The sequence below is a fragment of the Dioscorea cayenensis genome, chromosome 9 (genome assembly GCF_009730915.1).
Source record: "Dioscorea cayenensis subsp. rotundata cultivar TDr96_F1 chromosome 9, TDr96_F1_v2_PseudoChromosome.rev07_lg8_w22 25.fasta, whole genome shotgun sequence".
Lineage (NCBI taxonomy): Eukaryota > Viridiplantae > Streptophyta > Magnoliopsida > Dioscoreales > Dioscoreaceae > Dioscorea > Dioscorea cayenensis.
In genome coordinates this window covers 24,637,085-24,653,231 of record NC_052479.1, presented here as the reverse complement: position 1 = coordinate 24,653,231, position 16,147 = coordinate 24,637,085, and the positions used below count along the sequence as shown (strand labels likewise).

The 16,147-nt window shown below is 40.9% G+C and overlaps 2 non-coding genes across 2 annotated transcripts; both read left to right on the top strand.

Moving 5' to 3' along the window:
- The first annotated feature begins 2,446 nt into the window (after positions 1-2,446).
- On the top strand, positions 2,447-2,553 carry LOC120269839. Its single transcript, XR_005539471.1, has one exon. It is a non-coding gene; the product is annotated as a small nucleolar RNA R71 (small nucleolar RNA).
- A 4,135-nt stretch (positions 2,554-6,688) lies between these two features.
- On the top strand, positions 6,689-6,795 carry LOC120269731. The gene has a single exon (XR_005539370.1). It is a non-coding gene; the product is annotated as a small nucleolar RNA R71 (small nucleolar RNA).
- Positions 6,796-16,147: the final 9,352 nt, after the last annotated feature.

The window sequence follows — 16,147 nt, the reverse complement described above, 5'->3', positions numbered from 1 at the left end:
ATGGAGATCCCTTCTGCAGACCCACATGGCCGTGTGGGAATTACCCACGCCCGTGTGTTTGTCACAGGATCATCTACAGGGGCGAGTCCATGTCCCTATGCCTTCTCGGAAAAAATCTCTAAGTTTCTGCAAGAAGACCCACGCCCGTGCGGAAATTACCCATGGGCGTGTGACCGTCACAAGGTTATTCACAGGGGCGAGTCCATACCCCTGTGTCCTCTCGGGATGAGCTCTTAGTAAAGATGCACGGCCGTGTATTTTCTCTGGATTACTCAGAAAAACTACAGGCTATGCAGAACATGTCTAAACATGTATACACACTCAGAGCCTGCCTTGCATGCAACATATATTAGAGAAAAACATGATGAAACTCGCTCAAATGACCAACTACTTCACCAAACAAATTTAAGCACACGATAACACCAAATAATCCACAAGAAAATCACAGCAAAAGCATCGAAAAGATCTAGACACCAACTCTTAAAGCCTTATTCATGAAAACACTAAACTAAGAACTAGGAAACAGTAAAGAACTTGGGTTGCCTACCAAGAAGCCCTTGTTTAATGTCACTTAGCTTGATGTACCTCGCCTTACCGCACGGAGGCTCATAGATGAAGTTTTCCCTCTTACCCATGACTTGGAAGAATGATGACATAATCTTTTGAAGGTAGAGAGGGAGTTGTCGAGCTTGTTACCGCCCAAGGGTTTGTCACTCTTGTTCCGTTCTTGCACATCCCCAACAGCCTTGGGGCTTTTCTTGTGGCGTCTCCTTGCCCGCTTCATCTTTTAGAGCACCTTCTTCATAATCCCTGGGATAGATGGTACTTTCTCCTCCAGACCAAGCACTAATACTTCTTCCACCTCCACTTCTTGGTCTAGCAACCCCTCGTACGTATCCGGATTCAACATTTTCTGCACATTTCGGTGAAGTGGTAGGTCAACTTGTCGTCATCCACCTTCAGTGTCAACTCCCCACCGTCTATGTCGATCAGTGCCTTAAAAGTGCGCAAGAAAGGCCTCCCAAGTATCAAAGGAACATCCGCATCCTCATCGACATCCAACACTATGAAGTCTACCGGAAATATATACTTGTCAACTTTGACAAGCACATTTTCAATGATGCCCCTCGGATGTCTCACCATTTGGTCTACCAATTGTAATATCATCCAAGCGGGCCTAGGCTGTCCCATGCCTAGCCTCTAAAAGAAAAAATATTGCATGACATTGATTCTGGCCCCTGAATCCGCCAATTCTATTTCTTCACCCAAATTGCCAATGTTGCACGTTATGATGAAGCTTCCGGGGTCTTTCTTCTTGTTCGGCATATTCATTTGCAACACCGCCGAACAAGAGGCATTTAGAATCACCGATGCACTCTCTTCCAACTTCCTCTTGTTGGTCAAAAGATCTTTCAAGAACTTAGCATACCGAGGCATTTGAGACAACGTCTCCACAAAAGGAATGTTAATGTGCAATTGCTTGAATAGACCCAAGAACTTCTTGTATTGCTCATCATTTTGGTCATTCTTAAATCTTGAAGGATAAGGAATTCTTAACTTATAAGGTGGGGATACCACCTCTGTCTCTTTGTTTGCTCTCTCCTCAACCTCCACGACCTCGAGTGCTTCAACATTGGTCTTCTCACTTGGAAGCCTACCCTCGACCTCACGACCACTTCTCAAAGTGATCGCCTTCACATGTTCTCGTGGATTGGTCTCGGTGTTACTCAGTAAGCTTTCTTATGGTGTCTCCGATAGAGACTTCGCAATTTGCCCCACTTGATTCTCTAAATTATGCAATGAAGCGGTGTGGTTGTGAAGTGTAGCCTCGACCGATGGAAAGCATGTATCCGATAATTGAACAAATCTGGTCAAAGCTTTCTCTAAATCAGTCATCCGGGTCTCCAAGCCTAAAACTCTATTTTCCATGTTTGGGGCTTGTTGTTGTTGAAAACCCAGTGGTGCTATGGCCTTTTGCTGCCCTTGGTTACTCTATGAGAAATTGGTGTAGTTCCTCCACCCTTGGTTGTAGGTGTTGCTATAAGGATTACCTTATACTCTTCCTGAATTGTCCACAAAGTCTACTTATTCAGTCATGGCTGAAGTAGCAATCGAAATAGGACAATCTGACGGCATATGTGAACCCCCACAACCATCACAACTTGTGATAGCGGCCACCCTCGGTGAAGTTAATGTATCCAATTTCTTGCTCAATACCTCTACTTGGGCTACCAAAGATGTAACCGCATCAGTTTCATGGACTCCGGCTAATTTCTTCCTCTCCCTTGCATTCCATTGGTAGCTATTCATGGCCATTTCTTCTACCAACTGTCGGGCTACATCAGGGGTCTTACTCCCCATTGTACCTCCTACGCGGCATCTAAAAGTTGTCTTGTACTTGGATTCAACCCATTGTAAAAAAGTTTGAATGATCATCCATTCAGGAAATCTGTATTGTGGATACTTCCGCAAGAGATCATTGAATCGCTCCCATATCTCAAACAAGGATTCAAGTTCCATCTAAACAAACGATGATATCTCATTATGAAGCTTTGCCGAATTTCCCGGAGGGAAATATCTTGCAAGAAAAGCTTCGACCATCTCATTACAAGTCGTGATGGATGTTTTGGTAAGGAATGAAGCCACTGCTTGGCTCTTCCTTTGAGAGAGAAAGGGAAAGCCCTAAATCTGATAGCATCATCTGAAACTCCGTTGATCTTCAGCATATCACAAACTTCCAAGAAGTTTTCGATATGATTGTTTAGATTCTCATCGGCCAAACCATTGAACTGAGCTGACTGCTGAATTATCTGGATTGTGTGCCCAAAATTGAGGGTCTGGCATAGTCGGAAAGTGTTCTCTGTTGTTTATTTCTGCTCTGGCATATTGTCTGACCCTTCAATTTCTATTTCAGCTTGATTGGATGATTTTTGCACAGGTTCTTTACCCCTTCTTCTAAGTGTACGTTCAAGTTCAGGATCTCCTTCAATGAATATCAAAGGGTTCCCTCGGGTCATAACCTGGAACTGCACCAAAAGAAAGAAAACAAATCAGAACGATGATAGAATAAGGAGAAGTAAAATAGAATGAATGAATGAATAGCTAAGATAGCAAAATGCAAAGTATCTCTAAATGCCTATTCCCCGGCAACGGCATTAAAAACTTGACACACCCCTTGCGTGTGACCCGCAAGTGCACGGATTTATCAAAGTAATAAATCTCAAGTGAGTGGGTATCGTATCCTCAGGGAGTAGGGAATAGAAACACCAAGATTGGTACTTAACAAAGCGAAGATGAAACAATGATTGTGTTGATAAGATGTAATGTAGACAAAATAAAAGAAATAAGAAAGAGAGGCACAAATAAGTGAGAGGAAAAGCAATCGATAAGAAGTGGGGTACTCGGATATTGTTCCACCCAGAATTATCGCTTCAAGTGCAAAACTAACTATTATGCTTCCTAACTAATGCTCAATGAGTCGTGGACATCCTAAGATACACGGTCCCAAACCTAAAGTCATTCGTGACTAACTCTACATTATGCCCCGGTGGAGAAATTGACCATTCTCAACACCTCACACAGTGCAAAGTTGCAAGATGTTCTAAAAATTCCAAGTGATAAACCTATTCTTGTATGTAGACCTAACCCTTTGGTCCAGGCAAAAAGCCACTAGTCACAATTAAGCACCAAATACTAAGGATTACTTCAACGCTTCACTCTATTGCTCGCACAACTAAGCCCCAGCGGAGTTCCTCTATTAGTACTTCACTCTATTATGACCGCAAAGAAATCTAGGAAATGGAGATAGAATAAATCACACTGGAGGGGAAACGGAACGCTCCGCTACCTCTCGACTCACCTTCTTGACCCCCTCCAATCTAGCTTTGTCGAACCCTCGTGGTGTGTCACTCACTCACAAAGATTACCAATGTGAGCTCTCAACCCTAGTGTCACTCTAAGGGAGAAATCATTTAGCAAGCATTCAAGAATTGAACTCAATTAAAACATCAATTAAGGAAAGTATAATAAAAGGTTAATGAAATAAATACATCCTAGGGTTCACAAATCTAAGTACCCATTAGGAGTTTCGCTCTCCATGGAGCAAGATACAATCAATAGTAAAATTGAAAGTAAAAACAAGTAATCCATAGGAAAACCCGCTCAGTAGTCATGTCGATGGTCTTGTGGAGTAGTCTTGTCCTCTCCAAAGGTTCCCTCGTCAAGCCTAGGGCACACCTCACCGGATCGGTACCAACAAAAGCTCCCCCAATAACTATCTTCCAAGAGGAATGCGGTGTTAAAGCCGTAGAATCACTCCAAAAAGCCTTGCCAATACCTCTCTAAACCCTAGCCACAGCCTCTCAAAGATAGAGAAAACATGGAAAGAAGGATCCTGAAATCTGGCTGAATCGCGGCTTTAAATAGGCTGAAAACGGGCATCCACATGGCCGTGTGGAGGTTCCACACTCCCCTTTAGAATATCAACACGGGCATGTGGATTCTCTGGAATTCTGATTTTTTGGGGGATGTGAACAGTAACTGCTACAATGATTTGCTAAAGTGATTTGCTACAGTCCCGATTCACACTTTTCATCGAGCCAATATAAACGGGCACACATTTATGCCGTAGATCGCGTCGCTTCTTCAATCAAAAGTCTCATTGGTGAAGAACTTGATATCATTGCACAAGTCAGGATACGCAAATGTCTCTGTCTTCGTGCCCCTCCAACTCATTGTAATTGCTTGAATACACGGAGGTTGGCACACATTCTCGTATCTTTGAACCCAACTTATGTCTTCGCATTTGTTCCTTCCAAGATATCATCAAATAGAGCATTCACGATGTACATTGGCTTCTTTCTTACATATTTGGCTCCACAACTCTACATGCACTAAAGTAACACAAATACACATGTATTAGCGCTAAAACCTGATAAAAGTAATGCTCAACGCAAGAAAAGAATACTTCGTATTACTAATTCACAAAGCACTTATCATATCCTCAGTGTAAGGGTCATCTAATGACTCCTCGATAGGCCCCTTTTTGCATAATTTCCTACAAACATTCATCAACAAGTGAGTCAGTTCCATCAACGTAGTAGTATGTATCATCAAAAGTAGAGGGATGTTTTCATTACATCGGATAAAGCAAAACTAACTTCCTCATCCGTAAACCCTAAGTGTCATTTTATAGTTACTAACATCAATGAGGGCTTGGGAGGTGGCTAGGAATGGCCTACTAAGAATGAGGGGCACTTCAACATCCTCGTCTACATCTAGAATCACAAAATCTACCAGAAAAATGAACAAGTCAACCTTAACCAAAAAAATGTCGTCTATGATTCCCCTAGGATGTCTAATGGAGTGGTCCGTTAGTTGTAATGTCACATAGTCAGTTTAAGGGCACATAGTCTAAGTTTCCTAAACATAGTGTATAGCATTACATTGATACTAGCACGTAAATCCACTTGAGCTTTTCATCAACCAAATCACCGATGTTAGAAGGAATAGTAAAACTCCCTGGATCTTTTGACTTCCTTAGTAGCTGGTTTTGAAACAATTCCGAACTCCCTTCACTAAATGTCACCGTAGATACCTCCTCAAGTTTCCAGTTGTTTGTTAATAAGTCCTTGAGAAACTTAGCATACTTTGGCATTTGGGAAAAGGTTTCCACAAATGGTACATCGATGTGTAATTACTTCAGCAAGTCTAGAAATCTCTTGAATTGTTCATCCGTATGATCATTCCTCATCTTGGATGGATAGCGGAGGTGGAGAACATTCGCTTTTACTAGTAGTGGTGCACTCTTCTCAACACTCAGAGTAGGTGCGCTTTCTCATTTCAAACTCTTAATGATTTTAATTTCTGGCTTTTTTTCCTTCTCCATCACCTTCTCACTACCCATCCCCAACTCTTTACCACTCCGAAGAGTGATTGCCTTGAGATGCTCATGGGGATTGGCTTTGGTGTTACTTGGTAGTCTTCTTTAAGGTCACTTAGACAATAATTTGGCAATCTATCCACTTGGTTCTCCAAGTTCTGAAGAGAATCCTATTGGTTTCTCAATGATGCCTCTATGCTCTGTAACTTATTGTCGGACTGTTGGAACTTGATGTCCGTACTCTGAATAAAACGAGTAAGCACTTCCTCCAATGCGTGTCTCTTGTCATTCTATTGGTGAGGAAGAAACCCTGGTGGGGTTTCTGCTATTGTCCTTGACCTTTCCAAGAGAAATTTGGGATGATTCCGCCATCTAGGATTATACGTGCCACTGTATGGATTCCCTTATTGTCTGGGGGCACTACTGACAAAATGCAATTGTTCGACAAGTCCATGTGTCACCCCTACAATGGAATAGTTTGAAGGAGCGTGTCCTCCCTTGCAAGTATCAGAAGCTAGCTATGACTACAGCTGAATTTTTGTACACAAGCTATCAATCTTCCTACTCAATGCCTCCACCTGGGCTGCTAGTGATATGACCTTATTTACTTCAATCATCCCAGATGGCTTGGCAACTGATTTGCCTCTTGAATTCCACTGATAATTGTTTATGGCTATTTCTTCAATTAAATGTTTGGCCACCTCCGGGGTCTTACTACCAAGTGATCCTCCTGCTGCCGATACTATGAGCTACCTTTTACTCTAATTAAGGCCTTGATGAAATATATGAACTTCCATCCATTTCAGGAGGTTGTGATGTGGGCATTTCCTCAACAAATCTTTAAGTCTCTTCCATGCCTCAAATAATGATTCAGTGTCCAACTGTGCATATGCTATAATCTCTTATCGCAACTTTGGTCTTTCTCATTGCAGGGAAATACAGAGCCAAGAATGCTTTAACAAGCTGCTCCTTGTAGTGATAGATGCTCAAGGAAGGACTTGGAGCCACTGATTAGCTCTTCCCTTTAATGAGATTGGAAACAAGGGGAATCTAATCGCGTTGTCAGAAACATTGTTGATCTTCAACATATCACAAACTTTAAGCAATCTAATAATTATCTAAATACATCACTTTTGTTATATATATTTTATGCAGTTTCATGCATATTTCTATGACTCCGATGCCTTTTACACCTTTTATTTGTTATTATTGTTTCAAGACAACAGAGGATCATCTAGAGCATTATTAAGCTTTGTTAAACATAAATGGAAGAATTTATCGAAGATCACACACATCTTTAGGCTCCAGTAGGGGTATCTTCGAGATGAAGGAACCCGTACTAGATTAGGGCTACACCATGAAGGTTCCGGGGTAGTCGACTCTCGAGTCTAGTGGACGAAACCTAGCCAACATTGCACTTAAAGTTCAGTTTTCATCCTTACTTGTTCTTCTCCCGAGTTATTTCTCGCCCGAAGCCACTTTTTTTTATTGCCATTTACGACCTTCATTTGCTTATATGGTGTGCCATAGTGAATTTTGTTTATAGTCTTTCTTTCATTTATTTTCGCATTTTGTGTTTTATACAACAACTCTCCGTTTGGCAGATGCATGCAAGCATCCCGCCATACAAACATCATTCAATAATCAAAACCTACTCAATCCATCCATTGTAGGTTGAACATGAAAACAATAGAATGAAACCAAACAAACAATCATGGCAATAATATATTACAAATAAAGAACATTCATACAAAAAAGGTTCTTCTCCCAAAGGTTTACCAGATGCTCGTTGGCCTTGGGAGGCTAGTTCCACATAACAAAGAGAGATATAGTCTTTCTTTTATTTATTTTTGTATTCATATTTTATACAACAACTCTCCATTTCGTAGACTAGGTTGTGATATCTAGGAGGAAGTATTAGCACAATCCACCTATGTGACCATTGGGGTCCTCATTCACACAATTAGACTCAAATAGATTTGATTACAAAGGATAAATCAATTAAAGCATAAGAGATCTAACAACCAAAGTCATAAAATATGAACCTTAGAGCTCAACTATGCCCAAACACATACAAATTAGCCCTTCATTAATGGTGAGCAAGTATTCAAGATACAAAGAATAAAGCTAAACATAGGATCCATGAAAATCCTTTGTCAATCCCTTGGAAATAGAGTTACCAAGGTAGACTCCACGTGCGGCCAAAATGAGCTTAACGGCTATGATCTTCAATCACCTTAAATGTCGGGTCAAATCCCTTTCCAAATCTTGCTTAAGGTCCTTGAAATGCGGCCCTTTTCTTCCTCAATATCGCTCCGAAGAATCGCCCAAAGAATAGAGAGATAGAATAGATGATGCCCTAGAAATCCTCTTAAGTTCTATTTATACCCGACTGCTTACGGGCATAAGGGCTTGGCCGTAAGGAAGTTAGGGAAGATTATCGTGAGCCTTATGGGATGAATTACGGTCATAAGACCCATCTGTAAGGTCTTCTGATTTCATTACGGTCTCGCTTACGGCCTTAAACGATGGACCACAAGTCTCACTGTTCTGCATCTTGTGACTGCCCTTATGGGCATATACTGTGGTCGTAAGCTCCTCGGGATGGTCTTTACGGCCATTCTTACATCCATAAGCCTTGCCCGTAAGGTCCTCTAACTTGGCTGTGAGGATGACCGTAAGCTACCTGTAAGCCACCCAGTTTGCCTCATCCTTAATACAATGATGCCGAGCAAGCTCCAAACTTTCTTTAACTCTTCCTCATCTTGAAGCACTGCCCTAAGCCTGTTGATGCAAAACACACAATATTTAGCATTGAATCCCATAATAGGGGTCTAATGCATGCCAATTGAGTGTACAAATTGATTTAAAATATATAAGCATTATACACTCATCAACGGGCAGGTTACAACCGATCTTATTGGCATAACAAGTTTCTAGAAACCTTTCGAGCATGTTTATGCCCGTAAGGAGGATTCAGAGCCAAATCAGAGTGATAAGTGTAAAATGTTCATATATTTCATATCATTTTGTAAACTTATTTGCCATGTATTAGAATCATATTATGGAATTTGATGCTAAATATAGTGTGGTTTAGATTCTTACGCTTAAGATAGCATTTCAAGACTAAAGGAAGCCAAAATAAGCATTTCAGACCTTAAACGATGAAGTTGGAGCTCTCTCGGCATCATTTGAATAAGGACAAGGAAAAGTGGGTCCCTTACAGGCCGCTTACGGCCATCCTTAAGGTAGTAAGTAGATTCTAGAGGACCTTGTGGGTATGCTTATTGATGAGTGCAATTCATATCAAGTTTTACTTACTCCTAATTCATTCTTTTGATTGTCTTTTAGCACATTTTGGATATATTCAATGCTATTCTGGGTATATTTATTTATACTATTTAATGTTATATTGAGAATGCAAAGTTTTTCTAAGTATCCAAACCAAGCATGGGCAGAGCACGGTTGTGCTCTGTCCCCATAATTATCACTATCTGAAGATGCCCGAGTAGCTGACCAAGAATGGGGGTGCATCCAAGCCAAGCACGGTCGGAGCACGGTCATGCTTCTTTCCTATGATTTTCTCTAATTGAAGCATATTCTACTCACAGGGGAAGCACAACCAGTGTGATCCTTGCACGATCCTACTCAAGCAAAGCATGGGCAGAGCACGGTTGTTCTCTCCCCGTGATTTTCTGTGGCTGACACTTGGTTGATTCACTCAAAAGTCCTACAGAAGAGCACAGTCTGAGCACGACCGTGTTGAGGCTGTGTTGAGCCTGAAAGTTCCTTTTTAACTCCCAAATCTAGGGTTTCATATCATCTTTGTTTGAAGGTTTTCTTCTCCATTTGGAGAGCACTGATGAGGACAATGATCAAGCTTCACCACACCGTCTAAGGGGATCAAAGTTGAGTTGGAGGCACAAGGGAAGCGGAGTTAGCTCATCCATGAAGCTTTTAAAGTTCAAATAAGAAGATCTTATAAAAAGGGGAAATCATGATTTTTGTCCTTAATGCATCCCTTCATTCTTCTCGGTTATATGAATTCATGAGGGGCTAACCACCTGTCCACGGTGTTGCGGGATGTTGAACTATGTTGTTTAGTATACTTTGACTACTTGTGTTTAGTGTCTACAGAGTTATGATGCGTTCTTGTGTTTATTCATGTGTTTGCATAACTTGGAATGATTGATTTGTGTAGATGTTTGTGCAAAACTTGGAGTGTGGATTACCGTAGTTATGATTGCCTTGTGTAATTGCAAAACTTTGCGTGTATAAAGCCCGTAGTTATACTTGCAGAACTTGGAGTATTTGATAGCCGTAGATGAAACATTGCTTTAGAGCACCCGCAAGGATCTATAGTACATGGGAATCATCCCGAGCTTTGCTCTCTTATTGCTGAAAACTCGATCCTAGTCCGCCTAATAGTCTCGCCCTTATCTTTTTACTCTTGTTTAGTGATTCTACCACCCAATTCTTGATCTACTAGATATTAGAGGTGCAATTAGTACTAGAAGTTCAGTCCCTGTGGTTCGACAACCCTGTCCCTCATGGGGTACCACTTTATTACTTGTTACTATCTATATACTTGGAGAAAGTGCATCAAGTTTTTGGTGCCGTTGTCAGGGACTGGCAACTTTTACAAACATTAGGATTTTGGTGACCTAGTTTGTTTTTATTGTTCATATTTGTGAATATATCTTTTCGTTAGTTTGATCATTCGTCTTATCTTTCTTTTCTTATTTTACTTCCGGATCTTGATTTAAACTTGTTCTATATTATCTTGTGTAGGGACAATTATATGAAACGAGGGAGCACTTCATCTTTATTGGCAAGCCCTGATCTAGAGATTGAAAGAAATTTCCAAAGAAGAGTGAGGCAAGTTAATTTAAGTGACACAGGGTCTGTGGAAGTAAGTATAGGAGTAAATCGAGAGGAAGAAATAGCTGAGAATCAACAACAAAGTATTTTAAATTTTACCCAACCAAATTGGAATGAGTGGAATCTAGCATCGTTTGTCCCCCTGTGGCAAACAATTTTGAGTTAAAGCCTAATTCAGATGGTGAAGCAGATGTGGTAGTTTGATAGGTTTCAGGATGAAGACCCATATGAACATTTAAAGAATTTCTTGGAAATCTGCGATACTTTCAAGGTGAATAATGTGTCTAATGATGTTATTTATCTTAGACTATTTTTGTTCTCTTTAAGAGGAAGGGTCAAATAGTGGCTAAGTTCCTTGCCTCAAGGGTCTATTACCACATGGAAGCAGGTAACCGAAATTTTTCTTACATGATATTTTCCTTCGGCGAAAATCACCAAGTTGAGGAGTGATATCTCCTTCCTTCTATAGTTAGAGTCTGAATCCTTGTATGATATTAATAAACACCTAAATGTATGTATTTTATACATATTTGTTGTGTATAACTTGTGTATTTTCTTGGTGAATCGATGCCCTTTTATGGTTTAATTGGTTCCTTCCGTATTATAGGCATAGAAGAAGACCAGGTGAGCTCGACAATGTGATTCAAGAAGAAATTGATGCCAAAAATGATGTTTTAGAGCCTCGGGTGCACTGTATCAACAATTTAGCAGCCTGAAGCATGAAAATTTGAACAAAAACTCTAAGTCTGGAACTCCTCACGGGCAACATTATTGTAGCTGTCACTGTAACAACTTACTAGAAATTTTATAGAATTCAGAGGATCCTCATTGCCCGTTTACTGACCTTGAGCCAGGCCGCAAGCCATCCCGAGATCAGCTTTTAAAAGTTTAGGGCATCTTTAGAGAGGAAGGAAGTCTTGTTCTTGGAGCTCATCGCCAACATCTTCGATCTCAGGTAGAAGAAGGTAAGAGAGGGCATCTCCGAGATGGAATTTGATGGGGAGAGTGTGATTTGGCAAGATCTACTCCTAGGGTACATTCTAGAGGATTGAAGACGATGAGGGAAGTCTTTCTATGGGGAATTCCAAGTGTCATTCAGCCTTTGATCTTTGAGGGACTTTGGTGTTGTTTTATTTAGTTGCTTTCATAGATTCTATTTTGTATGTTGCTAATAAGAACAACTAAACCCCAAGGTCACCAAATACAGGTGAACCTTGGGGGTGAACTTGTGTAGATTGGATGTTATGACTTGGTTATTGCATTTGGTGTGTTTTTTATCCATTCTTGGTGTACTTCATGGTATTGGTATGCATGAGAACTCTATGTATCGATTTTTAGGTTATACAAGGTTGTGTGATCATTGCCCTTGTATTAGACACACCTATCTTGGAAGGGATACATGTACGAATATGCCATGATCATTAGGTATTTTATACCCCTCCAACTCTAGGGTTGTTCCTTGTTCGTGTTTCGACCCTAAATTGAGAAATCCATTACCCTCATTGCAATCGTAAGAGGTTTTGGTCATGAGAAATTCCATATCAAAACTCGTACCGAATTAAGGGGTCAATTTCCGTGACCATTGGATTGGCCTAACTTATGATTTTCTCGGTCCAAACTACCATTTTCATGATATTTGTAACATCCTTCACACTTTCATAGCCCCAAGGGGATCTCATCCGTGACCACTTTCCCTCCTTGGTTATCACCTGTAGTTTGCCTTCGCTGTAGATATTTTAGTACAATTCTATTTGTTACTTTGTAATTTCATTATATCACTTGAAGTTATAGGTTAAACAACACGCAAAGAGGAAGTATGAATAGATTCTTGGGCCCTAAGGAATATGACCCTCTTGTGCTTGTGCAAGAGTTATTACTTGACGACCCGTATACTTGCCGGATTGCACACGCATCAAGTTTTTGGCACTGTTGCTAGGGACCCAATGAGGAATACTTGGGAAACTTAGAGCTTGTTGATTTAACCATCGTTTTGTTTATTTGTGTATCTTGTTTTTTTATTTATTGTTTATGTACATATATCTTCATTTTTTTATTTGTGTTTCCTTTTTCTTACTATCTTTTCAATTTTTTTATGTGTTGGCCTTAAATATTGTGCAAGGTACCCATCTTATGACATGGGCAAATTAAGCAAACTTAGTAGAGGCCGACAATGAGATTAAGAGGACTTTGCATCGAAGGTTAAGAGAAGGGGCCGAGAGTTTAAGATAACAAGAAATTCAGGTTAAATCTAGTGAACCTTCTATTATGGCCAAGCCTAGAAGAACCTTATCCGATTATGAGAGGCCACAGTTCAGTAATGAAGAATTCAGTGTACAAGCACTGATAGTGCTAACAAATAATTTTGAGATTAAAGCAAGAACAATCGGGGTGGTACAGAATTCAGTTTAATTTGATGGTTTGGCCAATGAAAACCCACATGCTCATCTATCCTGTTTCCTTAAGATATGCTTAACTTTCAAAATCAACTCAGTTTCTGATGATGCAGTCAGATTAAGATTGTTCCCTTTCAGCCTGAGAGGGGCAGCTTATAGATGGCTTTCTTCCTTGGCTCTCGGATCGATCACTACATGGAAGGAAATGGTGGAGAAGTTCCTTGCTCGATACTTCCCACCAAGTAAAGTAGCCAGGTTGAGACAAGAGATCTCTATATTTAGGTAAGGATACTCGGAGACTCTTTTTGAAGCCCATGAAAGGTTCAAGGACCTTTCGAGGAAATGCCCACAATACGGTTTCTCCTCATGGATGAGGGTACAGATGTTGTGTAATGGGTTAAATTATCAAACTCATTAGCTCCTTGATCCTGCAACAGGTGATTCTTTAAGCAATAAGTACCCAGAAGATGCCGAGAAACTCATTGAAGACATGACAAATAATGAGTGTCATTAGAGAACACACTAGAAGGCACCAAGGGCGGCAATTATTTATGAAGTAAATGATAACACCGCTCTTACTACAAGGGTTGATGCATTTGCAAAAAGACTTGATCAATTCATGATGGGTTCATGCTCAAATTCTGAAGCAGTTATGTCATGTGAGACATGTGGTGTCGGGCACGCAATAATGCAATGCCCCATTCTTGTTACTTCTCTGATACTAGTTGAGACTATTGATTATGTCAGTGAAGGACCAAAATGGCCTGGAAATCCTTATGGTAACACCTATAACCTGGGGTGGAGGAACCACCCAAATTTCTCTTGGAACCAAGGCCAACCACAACAAAGGCCTCCACCACCTCAAGGAAATCAGTATCAAGCCCCTTCACAATAAGAGAGGAAGTACACCACTAAGGATGTTCTAGCCAAGTTTATGATAAACACAGAGGCAAAGTTTCTAGGTGTAAACACTCGACTTGATGAATTTGGTACAGTGCTTAGGAATGTCCAAGCTTCAATTCAATCCCTCGAAACCCAAGTCGGGATAGCTTACAAGGGCAATTTCTGAATGTTCCCTAGGTAGTTTACCAAAAAAAAATACTGAAAATAACCTGAGGGAACATTTTCAAGTCGTTACACTGAGGAGCAGGAAGCAATTGGAGGCAATGGCTAAGGAGGCCCAAGTGATTCAAATGAAAAGGTAGCCGTTCAGGAAGACCGTAACCCGATTGAAAATGTGAGTGAAAAGAGTGGTACAAAGCAAGATAAAACTTGTCCCTAACCTCTAGTTTCAAGGGTTCTTGAATACAAGCCTTCAGTGCCATACCTGACAAGGCTTAAGCAAGATAAAGAAGATGCTCAATTGAAGAAGTTCCTTAACATCTTCAAGCAATTTCACATAAAAATCCCCCTTATCGAAGCCCTTTCACAGATGCCCAAGTATGCAAAGTTCATGAAAGATCTCCTCACCAATAAGAGGCAATTAGAAGACTTGGAAACTGTGAATCTTTTAAGGAATTGCTTGACAAGGTCCCCTTACATATATCCCGCAAGTGCACGGGTTTGTCGAAGTAATACTCCCGGATGAGCGGGTATCGAATCCAAAGGGAATAGGGAATAAAAACAATTAATCCGCTTCTTAGCTATGTGAAAGATAAGTAGTGATAAGTGTGACAATGATTCAATTCTCAAAAGTAAAAACAACAAGTAAGAGAGCACGAGTAAAGGAGGAGGTAAGCCAATCGATAAAGATGGGGTACTCGGATAATACTCCACCTAGGACAATCGTTTCAAGTGCAAGAACCCTCTATTATGCTTCCTAATCAATGCAATGGTGAGTCGTGGAAATCCTTAAATACATAGTCCCAAATCTAAGGTCAACTATACCTAATTCTATACATGTCCCGGAGGAGAGATTAGATGACCTCTCAACCTCGCACTCGAATAGAGTTGCAATGAGCGCTAGGGATTCCAAGTGATAAATATCTTCCTAATTATAGACCTAACCCTTTGGTCCAGGTGGAAGGTCCCTAACCACAATTAAGCCCTAGATACTAAGATCACCTCAATGCTTCACTCCGTTGCACGCGCAACTAAGCCCCAGCGGAGGGTCATCCCTTAGACCATTCAGTCTATTATGGTTGTAAAGAACTCGAGGAATGGAGGTAGAATCTATCACATTGGAGGGGAAAGGGGACGCTCCTGTACCTCTCGACTCACCCTCTCAACTCTCTCCAACCTAGCTTTTTCTAACGCTTGTGGTGTGTCACTCACTCAAAAGGTTACCAACAAGAACTCTCAACCCTAGTGTCACTCTAGGGGAAATGTTCATACAATCAAGCATTCAAGGTTGGAACTCACAACAAACATCAATTAATTGAAAGCATAATAAAGAGATTCAATGAAACAAATACATCCTAGGGTTCACAAATACCCAAGTACCCACTAGGGGTTTAGCTCTCCGTGGAGCTAAGTACAATCAAAGAAATAGAATGTAAAAGCAAAGAATCCATGGAGAAACCCCCTCGATAGTCGTGTTGATGGTCTTGTGGAATGTCCTCTACTCGTCATCCAAGGATTCCCTTGTCCGGTATAGGATACGCCTCGATGAAAGCTCCCCTACCAACCTTCTTCCAAAGGAATGACGATGTCGGAGCCGTAGAACCTCTCCAAAACCCTAGCCGAAACCCTCTCTCAAGTTTGGGAAAAGATGGAGAAAAGAATCCTGAAATTGGGGTTGAATCGGCTTTAAATAGTGCTGGAATTGAGAGTCCACACGCCCCTGTGGAATTTCCGCACAGGCGTGGGTAATTTCCACACGCCCGTGCAGATTCTCTGAAACTGTCATTTTCTGCCGGTTGTAAACAGTAACGGCTACAGTGTTTTCTGCAGTACCCTGCTACAGTCTCTTCCAAAAATACTCCTGAATCCACTTTTCATCGAGGTAACATAAACGGGAACACATTTATGCCGTGGATCACTTTGCTTCTTC